Source organism: Bidens hawaiensis, unplaced genomic scaffold (genome assembly GCF_021521415.1).
Source record: "Bidens hawaiensis isolate Kalapana, Puna unplaced genomic scaffold, B.hawaiensis_p1.1 tig00005028_1, whole genome shotgun sequence".
Classification (NCBI taxonomy): Eukaryota; Viridiplantae; Streptophyta; class Magnoliopsida; order Asterales; family Asteraceae; genus Bidens; species Bidens hawaiensis.
The window spans coordinates 811028-823566 of record NW_027491319.1 but is presented as its reverse complement, the minus strand read 5'-3'; positions in this window follow the sequence as shown (position 1 = coordinate 823566).

Genomic DNA, 12539 nt, shown 5'->3' with positions numbered 1-12539 from the left:
TTTGGGCTACGGAACTACAAAATTATAAAATTATGAAATTTTAGGGCTAATAAACAATGAAAGCATGCTCTTAAACCTGATCGTGAGTTTTGACGATGCGGCAACGAAAATGTGGTCGGATTGCACAACAAAAAATCTTCGGAATTTGCAATGGAGGAAATGGAGAAGTTTGATCGACATAAGTATACCCCCAAAATTGAAAGGCAGACGGAGGAGACGGAAGAGTAAGGGTCGGCGGGGATGATGGATTGAGTTTTTTTCTGTTACGAATCCATGGAGAAAAAGCATGAGTTTTGAAGGTAGGTGTGGTGCCAAAACAAGATAATGTGTGTATATAACATACATATAGATTGTAACGGTCATATTTACGTTGTTGATGAATATACATACTAATTCTACATATTAATGTGTGTATAGTCATATTTAAGTTGGTGATGAATATACATATTAATTGTACATGGTCAAGTTATTTTACAAAGGGTAACAAAAAGAAGAAGTGCGAGAAGCCATAAATAATTAACATGTGTCAAGTGGGGACCATAAGGAAAAGGGTATAGAAGCAACTTTACACATTTTCTCTCTTCACATGCAAGGCACATGTTAATACCCCCATCATTTTAGAACGTCTATAACTTTTTTGTATGATATTTTTTTTAAAAAAAAATTATCATAATAACAAGCGTTTTTTTATCTTTAATATGAGTATGATTTTTGTTATATAAAATTTAAAACAAAAATTACGTCTTTGTTGTCCTTCGAGATCCTTAGCCAAAACTGCACTTACAACATTATTTGATACAACTAGATATAGAGATAGAGATTCACCTTCCTCGGGTTTTACCAGTAGAGGAGCAGAAGAAAGATAAGTTTTTAAGGATTTATTTTTCCTCAGGATATCATAAAATTCTTTACACTTTTCTGAGGATTTGGATATGAATCTGTTGAGCGCCGCTATCCTGTCTGTTAGCCTTTGAACATCCTTGACTGATGTTGGGGATTTCAGATTCAGAATAGCTTGTATCTGCTCCGGACTCGCCTCTATCCCCCTTTTGGTGACCATGTATCCCAAGAATTTGCCAACTTTTACTCCGAAATGACATTTTGAAGGATTCAGCTTCAGGTTGTATTTGTCGAGGATATCAAATGCTGTCTTGAGATCTTGGAGGCAATCCTCAGCTTTCTTGGACTTCACCACCATATTATCAATATAGACCTCCATCGTGTCCCCAGTTGCTCTTTGAAAATCATGTTAACTAACCTCTGATAGGTCGCACCTGCATTTCTAAGTCCAAAGGGCATAGCAATATAACAATAAATACCTGTGGGAGTCATGAAGGTCGTATCTTCATAACCTGAGGGCTCCATCTGGATTTGCTAAAATCCTGAGGATGCGTCCATAAATGTCAGCATTTCGTGGTCGGCTTTAGCGTCTACCATCGAGTCGATGTGTGGTAGAGGGAATGGATCTTTAGGACAGGCCTTATTCAAGTCCGTGAAATCTACACAAACTCTCCATTTGCCATTCTTTTTCTGTACAACCACCACATTCGCTAACCATCGGGGATATTGAACTTCCCTAATCATATTTGCTTTCAGGAGTCTTTCTACTTCTTCTTGATTGATTGTGTTTCTCTCAGGTGCAAACTTTCTTCTCTTTTGATGAATTGGCCTGAAAGAATTATCAATTCCAAGTTTATGTGTTATAATATCTTTGGAAATACCTGACATATCTTCGTGTTTCCATGCAAATGTTGACAGTCTTGACTTGAGGAAATCGAGCAATTTTGACTCAATATCCCCAGGAATGCTCGTTCCTATCAACACTTTGACTTCAGGATCCTCTGGATAAGGAAGTACTTGTTTAATTTCTTGTTCCCTGGCCTCCATTACGTCTCGTGCCAGCTTCTGTAATTTCTACGCCTGCTGGGATTTGGCAGTACACTTCATAGAAAAGGTATAGAAATTCTTTGCATCTTGTTGATCACTGATGATTTTGATAACTCCCCACGGACTTGGGAGTTTCACACATTGGTGATAGGTGGAGGGGACTGCTTCCATGTCGTGTATCCAGGGCCTGCCTAATATAATATTGCAACAAGACAATAACACAAAATTTTTGCATTTTATTTACCCCTTCAACATATACTGGGAGCTTGATATTCCCAATAGTGTTCTTAGTCTCTCCACTGAATCCAACCAATACTGAGGAGCTGGGGATAATCTCATCCTTAGAAATATTCATCTTTTTCAGCACATCAAGTTGAATAATGTTGACAGAGCTTCCATCATCTATGAGGATCATGCACACATAATGGTTAGCCACATGTAATGTTATTACCAAACTATCATAGTGAGGATCCTGAATATTGACTATATTGCTTTCATCAAAGGATATGGTCTTTGCTTGAGTGAGAATAGATATCTTTGTTGGTCTATCAACCACTTCTAACTTTCTTTGATCAACATTTTTTTTGTAGCAGAATAAGAGGTTTCACAGATGTCAGATCCTCCGGATATGAACAAGATTGTTTTTGCATTTGTTGGTGGAGGAGTCGGCTTTTCAGGAACATTTTCAGGATTTTGCTCTCTTCCCTTCTTCCGGCCAAGTAGCTCTTTCAAGTGGCCCTTACTGAGAAGATAGTTGATTTCCCTTCTGAGCGCAATGCAATTGTCAGTTAAGTGCCCAAAATCCTCATGGAATGCGCACCATTTGGATTTATCTTTCCAGGCTCCTTGTTTCTCCATTTTCTTTGGCCACCTGGCTTTCTCACCTAAATCCTACATGGCACACATTAATCCACCAATATCAATGGAAAAAACAATATTCAGAGATTTGAGGATATTCTTCATCATCTTCATCATCTACTGCATTAATCCTGGGGTTATCAGGCTTATAGTAAGGCTTTGATCGATATGACTTTCCCGTGGATTCGGCTTTCCTGTTCGTCTTATCATACTTCGGGATATCGATCTTTTTGAGGTTTTTCTTATCATCTTCTAACCTGATAAACCTCAGAGCTCTGCTTCTTGCTTCATCTAACGACCTGCATGGAGTCATAACAAGATCATCATAGAAAGAGGAGTCTTTCTCTAACCCCAACTTAAGAGCTTCCACTGCCGAAGCAGGGTTTAGATTCGGAATCTCCAGTGACTCCTTGCTAAACCTGCTAATAAAATCTCTCAAGGATTCCCCAGGATTCTGGGTAACCCTGTAAAGATCACCTGTCATCTTTTCAAATGTTCTAATGCAAGAAAACTGGTTATTGAACAAGTTAACTAAATGAGAAAAGGAAGTGATAGTATTAGAAGGAATACTCAGTAGCCATTTCATGGCTGCTCCGGTCAAGGTAGACCCAAACCCCTTGCAAAAACATGCTTCCTTGATTTCCATAGGGATTGGGTTGATCTTCATACACTCTCTATACTGTGCAACGTGCTCCTCAGGATCTGTTGAACCATCATATAGTTTCATATTTGGGGTTTGAAACCGTTTTGAGATCTGTACGTCACTAATTGATGGCACAAATTGGGATATTCTGTGACTATCAGTGGGAACTTCAGCTATGGGCCGAATTACACCAGGAATATTTGATATCATGTCCTTAAGCTTTTGTAATTCCCGGGCTAAACTTGAACTTATGCATGTATCCTGCAAAAATCCTTGATTAGCATTAAATGGAATAGTATTAAAGTGTTACCCTGATTAATATTCTGAGGAGCAGTTTGAGTGTTGTAGCTCACATTCCCAAACATAGTATTTCCAGGAGTTGCAAATGGAGTGGTCGAAGTGTTAGCCTGCATCGGGATAATGTCTCCACGGTGCACCTCAGAGGATCCAGTGAACTGCTGAGCCTGAGCAAATGGTTGCTGAGGATTAGGGAACCCTGGTGTTGGTACTCCTGAGGATCCTGGCTGTTGCTGAGATCCTAAGGATACCGCTTGATGATAAGGAGCTGGGGCTCCTATCTAATGGAACAAACCTTGAGGATCCGAACTGTTGCTGAGATTCTGAGGATACCGCCTGCTTATAAGGACCTGGGGCTCATGTCTGATGGGACAATCCTGAGGATCCTGACTGTTGAAACATTTCTGAGGACCCTCCCTGCTGCGACAATCCTGAGGATCCTGCATGTTGAAGAGGACCAGCAGAGGGTGCATGCAAATATCCTTGGGATCCAGATAAGTGTAACCCCGTAGATTCTGAATGCTGGAAAGATGAGGACCCAGAGTTGTGCGGCATGGTTGACTCCGGACGCGCCAATCCTGAAGATCCTGGAGGAGTGAAATCCAGATATCTCGGGACTAGTGTGTGAATTCTTCCGTCGGCTTCTTGGTTTTCCTGATATCCTCCAGTTCCTTCACGAGCATCTGGTTGGTCTTGTTCTGGCGTTCCATTAGTGCCTGTAACCATCTGTACAGAGACAGAAGGTCGTTGTTGGACACCATGATGGGATCCTGGGGAGATAGCCTCGATCCCGATAACACGGGAGTAGCAGGTTTCTTCTGAGCGCTATCAGTTTTCTTCGGGACACCACCAGCAGGAGGAGGATGAGGCATAGGAGACCTCACAGAGGAATCTGAAGCTGCGGCAGAAGAGGAAACATTCTTCTGTTGGGAAGACTTGTTGTGGATGTTGAAAGTAGGGTTTAATTTGAGAGTTAATAATGATCAAAGCACCGTTTGCCCCACAGTGGGCGCCAAATTGTTTCAGTCAAAAATTAAAAAAGTAACTTTTGATCAAATTAGTACGTGAGGTAGAGTGCTTAATGTAAACAAAGTGAACACAACGATTTGGTTTCGAGGGAAAAAGCCTTAGATCGTGACGATCTGCGGCATAAAAAACCCACAGACGGTGAAAACTATCACCGTCTATTTTATTAAAAGCAAAAAAGGTGGTTACAAGCGGTGGAGCTGATAATGAACCGAATACTAAGTGTTACAATGAGTGATAATAGCTAAAACTAGTGAAGTGTGTGTTCTAAATGATTCTATCATCTCATTTAAATAAACAAAAAGTTACAACAGAATTTCCAAGAAATCCGGGATAAACCCTAGACTAAGTCTTCCACTTATCCCTTGCCTCCCACGTTCAAATTGACGAAGCCTTATGAATAACCTTTGCAAACCCACGTTCTTAGGAGCACATTAAACACGTGATTATATCTGCAACACAAATAGAACAACAAAGGATAGTTGGATATCCCGAAGTATAATCCTCAGAATACTTGGATCTACAGGATAGGCTGAAATCCCTAACTAACTCTCCGAGTATCCCGGAACTGAAAGAGTCTTCCAATATAGCCGTTGGAGCACTCTTCTTTGAGTCTATCCACGTTCATCAACGTTCATCCCACGTGCTAATATTAACTATAAGTGAGAGATTTCAGCATACAGTCAATATTTGACCCTTACTCCTAACGGTTATAGCTCATTCGACACGTTTTCTTCAACCACTAACCGTGTATTTCGCATGGACTAAACCAACAATGAATATCTGCAATTATAAATCAACGCCAAGAGAGAAATATCTATTTATTAGTATTAATACTCATGATACTAAAATTATTCGAGAATCCTGAACATATTCGGGATCCTGAGCATATTTAGGATCCTGAGCTGACAACAAATCCGACTATAAAATTTGGGTCCTAACAATAATAATAATAATAATAACAAACCTGATCATCATCAGGATGAAAGCATGGATGGATAATCCCATTCATATCCAAATAAACATTATCAAACTCAAAAACATTAGGAACCTCCACTGGACTTGTTTCTTCATAACATTAGGATCTTCATCACATCTTCATAACAAGTAATCAAAACCTTATTTCTTTCAAACCCTAGATTTCATCACTCAAACCCTCAAATCTCTCAAATCCAACCACCATTTGCTTAAATACAAACCCTCAAATCTCTCAAATCCAACCACCATTTGCTTCAATAATCCAACCATCGCACATAACTCATTCTGATCAAAACCCCCTAACCTTCGGTGCCACGCCGCCATGGATTTCGGTCATCTCGGTTTTCCGACAGCATTTAATTGTGATTCTGACACTTGATTAATGTCTTTAGATTTGTACAGTCTGAAGTAATGCGGTTTCTGGGTTTTTGATTTAGTAACTAATTGTGTTTGTAATTATGAATTTTGCTGGGTTTTTTGGTTCTTGAATTATCAATTTGGTTGGAATTACACGTTAATTTGTGAATGTTTATACATTTTGAAGTACTGGGTTTCTTGGATTATTGATTTATAGGTTCGTTTGGTTGTTTTCGGGCTCGGTTCGGGTGAAAAAAGTGAAATATATAGGTTCGTTTATTTGTTTTCGGGCTCGGTTTGGGTGAAAAAAGTGAAATATATAGGTTTATTTAGTTGTTTTCGGGTTCGGTTCGGGTTAAAAATATATAAAACAATGAAATATATAGGTTCGTTTGGTTGTTTTCGGGTTCGTTTCGAGTGTAAAGTATATAAAACAATGAAATATATAGGGTCGTTTGGTTGTTTTCGAGTTCGGTTCGGGTGAAAAAATTGAAATATAAAGGTTCGTTTGGTTGTTTTCGGGCTCGGTTCGGGTGAAAAAAGTGAAATATATCGGTTCGTTTGGTTGTTTTCGGGTTCGGTTCGGGTGAAAAGTATATAATGCAATGAAATATGTAGGTTCTTTTGGTTGTTTTCGGGTTCGTTTCCGGTGAAAAGTATATAAAATAATGAAATATATAGGTCCGTTTGGTTGTTTTCGGGCTCGGTTCGGGTGAAAAAATGAAATATATAGGTTCGTTTAGTTGTTTTCGGGCTCGGTTCGGGTGAAAAAGTGAAATATATAGGTTCGTTTGGTTGTTTTCGAGTTTAGTTCGGGTGAAAAGTATATAAAACAATGAAATATATAGGTTCGTTTGGTTATTTTCGGTTCGTTTCGGGTGAAAAGTATATAAAACAATGAAATATATAGGTTCGTTTGGTTGTTTTCGGGTTCGGTTCAGGTGAAAAAAGTGAAATATATAGGTTCGTTAGGTTGTTTTCGGGCTCGGTTCGGGTAAAAAGTGAAATATATCGATTCGTTTGGTTGTTTTCGGGTTCAGTTCGGGTGAAAAAAGTGAAAAGTATAGTTTCGTTTGGTTGTTTTCGGGCTCGGTTCGGGTGAAAAAAGTGATATATATCGGTTTGTTTGGTTGTCTTTGGGTTCGGTTCAAATACTGGTTTAGAGACTCTGATTCTTCTTGTCGACTGACACCAGTGTTATCATCTGGATGATCATCAGAATCCTTGTTTTGATTTGCAGTTGAAGTTTGATATGTCATATCTTCATTACATTTGAACTCATCTCCAAATTTCTGAAACAGCTTTTGTTGGAGATCAAGACACATAGCTGTCAAACCTCCCAGCTAGACTGCAACTCTTTAATCTTGGAGTCTTTATCCGAGTTGCTAGCCTCAAGTTCCTGGATACGGACGTGTTTAATCATTGAATCCTGTTCGAGTTCAAAGACTCGACGTTGTAGCGCCTGGACATCCACAGGAGCATTCTCGAGAACCACTCCTTTTCCTTTGTTCTGAAGATAGGTTTCCTGCATGGCCAGAATTTGAGCAACCTTTTCAGAAACACTAGAACTTGACTGACCTTGATCAAATTTGCCCGCTGAACCGGAGGGAATATCTTCAGTATCAATGTGTGGAATCTCTGCTTCAAAATTAAAATCATCACCGAAATCACTGGACAACATCTCCACAAATGTTGGCTCATTAGTAGATGCAACTGGTTCAGTTTGCGATTATGGGGCATGTGATTCTGGTGGATCGGTGTTTCGTTGAGGGCTGGTGGTTGATTCTGGTGCTGGTGCGATTGTTGGTATTGGTGTAGCTTCAGTTGTTTCAACTTCACTGACCAACTCGCTTGATCTCAAATCATCCATTTTTCGTTTGCGATGGATGAGATCAGCAGTTGGCTCTTCAACATAGTCATCCTCAGCATCTTCAGTAACTGTCAGAGGAGGCTTCCGAGCAATTAACTGAAATAGGACTTTAGCAGCTTCGAGGGCCTTTAATCTTTCATCATCTGTAAGAGTACTTGGCTGACGGAGCTCTTCTTCATCATCCTCATCATCGGAGATCTTAAACGTAGCAGCACGTGGTTGAGCGGGTACCACGTGTTCATCAGGAACCTGAGCTATGACAGGCTCAGCTTCGGTCTCAGCAAAATGACCGAATTTTTCAAGTGGTCTCAATCCCCTGTAAATCAATTTTGCTCCTTTTCTTGACTGCTTCATTAACCCAAAGGAATTGGGTCCCATAGTTTTCATATCTAAAGTCTCAACAGTTTTAAGCAAGTCGGTGTAATGAGAGTCAAAAATCATCTTCAAAAACCTCGGATACATCAAAAACATCTCCTTCTTCTTTGCCCTGAGATTGCTCATCATTTCATTGAAGACGAATTTGGAATAGTTGTAATTCCAACCCATGATCAGAGCAGCAACGGCAGACATTTGGGTGTGGCTGATCTCATCCGAACCCCCTTTTCTTCTCGAGATACATGTGAAGAACATGTGCAATAGGTATCTCCAGTAAGGGTGAAACAGTTTCTTGATTGCCGGTGGATAAGTGCCTTCATACCCCATTCTTGTAATTACTTCTGTAACTTTGGCTGTAGAGTACTCTGTTGGGTAGTCGGGTTGATCCCCAAATAGAAGTACCTCCCTGATAATGGCTTCAGTAACAGTAACAGGCTTCATATGTATTTTGGAGTCGATTGAAATAACTCCATCTGCCCCTTGAGAGTTGATCTTTGTATTCTTCCAGAAATCAGTAACAATCTTCTTGCAAATAACAGGATTTTCAGGAAGAGCATGAGAAATCATGCAGGTATTGAGTCCAACAATCATCGACTTGAACTCCTTGTGGGCCAGTGGCGGATCATACAGGTGACCAGCTATATTATGAGTATCAACAAACTTTAGCGGGTTTTGATCAGCTATATCTGCACCAAACGCTTCAAGTTAGATAATAATTAAATTAACTTGACATTTATCAACAATTTGTTCATAAATAATAAGGATCTTTAGTTATTAGACTAAGAGAAGCCTAAATAAAACTCGTCAGATAGCCCAAAGTACATTAGTCTGATCCAAATTCACACCACTGTGAAGGTTTGGGCCCAATCAGTGAGAGTTAGACCCAGCAAGAGGGATCTCGGTCAAACAGTTGGGTTCTCGGTCAACAATTTAGTTATCGATCAACAAAAGTTAATAAGATTTAACCAAGAACTGAGGTTCTCGGTCAAGATTTGGCCGAGAACGAAATTTTCTGTCATGATAGGAGGTTCTCGGTCAACGAAAGTCAACCGAGAACTCCTTCACAGCTGTGGACAGAAAACCCTTTTGGATTCCACCTTGGGAAACGAGTAATCTCCTTCAACCCATCGAGATCCCTAAAACCTCCATAAAACCTTCAACAAACTAGTTAAGATCAACCGAAAACCCAAATCAAAACTAAGATATCCATCAACATCCCAATTACTCATAACACCAATGGTCAGTTCAACAAATCATCCGTAAGAACAGTTTATGAGACCACAACAATTGGTTTTAGTGACATGTAAACCTCATATAACTATATCCAGTACCTGCGAATCACAAAACAAACTTGAGACTTTGATTAGTGAAAAGGTTTTGATCTCGGCAAGGAGTATTATAGAAGAGGATCTCGGCTGAGAGGGGTTTGTGATGGGTAAAATAATAAAAAAGAAAAAAAGAAACCCTTTGGATATTTATATCAAACTCAGTAGGCCGAAAACTCTTAGTGGGCTAAAAGTAAGCCGAACACCAAACACCAGCCCATCTGGACTCATGACCCATTACCAGATCTTTCAAAACCAAGTTTAAGAGAAGCACCATTTACACAAACGTTTTGAGAAGAGTAAATTCGAGGAAAGGTAATATTAGCCAAGACAAAATAAAAAAATATAAAAACGAATAAAACAGAAATAAATTTTCACACACAAGTAAAACAACTCCCTTTATTTTTAACATCAGGATCAAATTTCAGTTTTTCGTAAAGCTGCCGCCCTTTTATGAAAAGATCCGAACATGGAATCATATCGTTTAAGAGGCTGTCACAAGGATTCATGTTCAGCATTATTATGACTTTAAGAAACAGATTGATAGCGTGTGTCCCATACTTAGCATGATCTTTCATCGCATCAGTGATATGATTAAGGTTCAGTTATGCATAAAGCTTAGATGGACATCACTCATGGACCTGTGATGCCTCATATCTCTTCTAAAAGCATATTTGGCTTTCCCCAGATCACCCCAAATTGACTCCAACCCCCTAGTTCTTGATCAAAATAATTTTATACAAAGCAGGCTTAGTTTTAAGGTTGAACGTTGGACTTAGTGCCAGTAAACTGACAAGCCTTTCATTCGAGACATGACAGGACTTACTTGTTTGCCCCCATCTCTGTAGTTCTAGTTTTGACCCTTTAAGCCTTGATAAAGAGATAGCTTTAATAAACAGAGATAACTTTAAACAAATTTTTTTTCCTTCAAATAATAATAATAAAAATAGCAATAGCTTGACTATACAATATTTTGGTGATCAAGACACTAGCGGGCTCGTGTATGACTGGGTAATTGCTTTTCTGCCTATCATTCGGAGAGATGTATCTGGAGACATGCACCTGTCTTCAAAATGACTCTCCATATTAAGTTTAGCAAATTTAGTTTATATCACATTAACTTTTACGCATCGTGGAAAGTACCATACACATCAATGACTATTCTAGAGCCTTTTAACCTTAATAACTTCACCCGTTAGACACACAGAAACAATTTATCTATCACTTTCCAAAGGTTGGATCAATTTCCATTTGAAAATATTTTAAAGCTTCTAAAAAGCTATTAAATGAATAGTAATATCACTTCCCGGAGAGTTAAGTAAGACACACGTGTTAAGCATTCAGTCACCCCGGTCACTTTAAGCTTTCAGGTTAATGGCTATCCATTGTAACCATAAGTGGTTAACCGGACCAAACATGCATGAAAACACATGTCCTTCCAACTCAGAGTTACCGACCTAATTTTAAGTGAAAGAACACGAAACACAAAAACATATCATAATCACCCCGGGTTCTTTCAGTCATTATGTAAATGGCTATCCTTCGAAACCACAAGTAGAACACCGGACCAACCATATACAAGTATATGTCCTTCAAACTTGAGCAACCGACATAATTTTAAGCGAAAATGAATCTTGAAAAACTCAAAAAAAAATTGATAAAATGAGGACAACGCACACACACTGTTTTTGACATTTTGATTTTTCAATGCACACACACTATTTTTGTCTTTTGATTTTTCTCGCCCTAAATTTGTGCAAAATTAAACAAAATATGTACAAATTTACTCCCAAAAAGACTCAATCCTCGAAATGTAACATTTTTAAAAAACTCACAAGCACATTAAATTTTGATGTTCCGACCGGTTTTGTAAATAGGTCCGCCACGTTATTATCTGTGTGGACATGTTCAAGATGAATCAATTTTCGATCGAAACAGTCACGAATAAAATGAATTTTAATATCGATTTGCTTGGTTTTAGAATGTTGGACAGGGTTTTTCACAATAGCAATGGTTGCATCATTATCACAGAAAATGGGAGTGTCAAGAAATTCCAAACCGTAATCCAGCAACTGATTTTGCATCCAGATAACCTGAGAGCAGCAAGCAGATGCAACAATATACTCTGTTTCAGCTGTTGAAGTAGACACTGTTTGTTGTTTCTTACACTGCCATGAAATGAGCCGATCTCCGAGAAACTGGCAGCCAGCTGACGTGGATTTCCTGTCAATGTCATCTCCACCATAATTGCTATCAGCAAAAGCATAAAGATCAAATTCTGATTGTTTGGGATACCAAATACCTAACTTCGGTTGTCCCTTCAGATATCTAAAAATACGATTAACAGCAATTAAGTGAGAGAGTTTAGGATTAGCCTGGAAGCGAGCACATTGGCAGACTGCGAACATTATGTCGGGATGGCTGGCTGTGAGATACATCAGAGACCTGATCATCGATCGATAGTATGTTTGATCTACGGGACTCCCTTCAGGATCAGAAGACAATAGTGGTCTTTATGCCATTGGAGTATTAGCACTCCTTGAATCTTGAAGTTCAAAATTAGCCAGCATATCTTCAACATACTTTCCTTGATGTAACAGAATTCCCGTTGGACTTTGCCGAACCTGTAACCCCAGAAATGTTGTCATTTTACCCAACGCGCTCATCTCAAATCTTTTCTTCATAACGCCTTCAAATTCTTTTCACAAGTCAACACTTGTGGAACCCAAGATGATGTCATCAACATAAATCTGGACCAGAATCAAATCCTTTCCGACTGTTTTCCGGAATAAGGTTTGATCAATCGTTCCCCGCTTGTAGCCGTGGTCAAGTAGGTGCGCGGTCAGTGTAGCATACCACGCCCGTGGAGCCGATGTAACCCGTACAGAGCCTTGTCTAACTTGTAAACATGATTTGGCTTCTT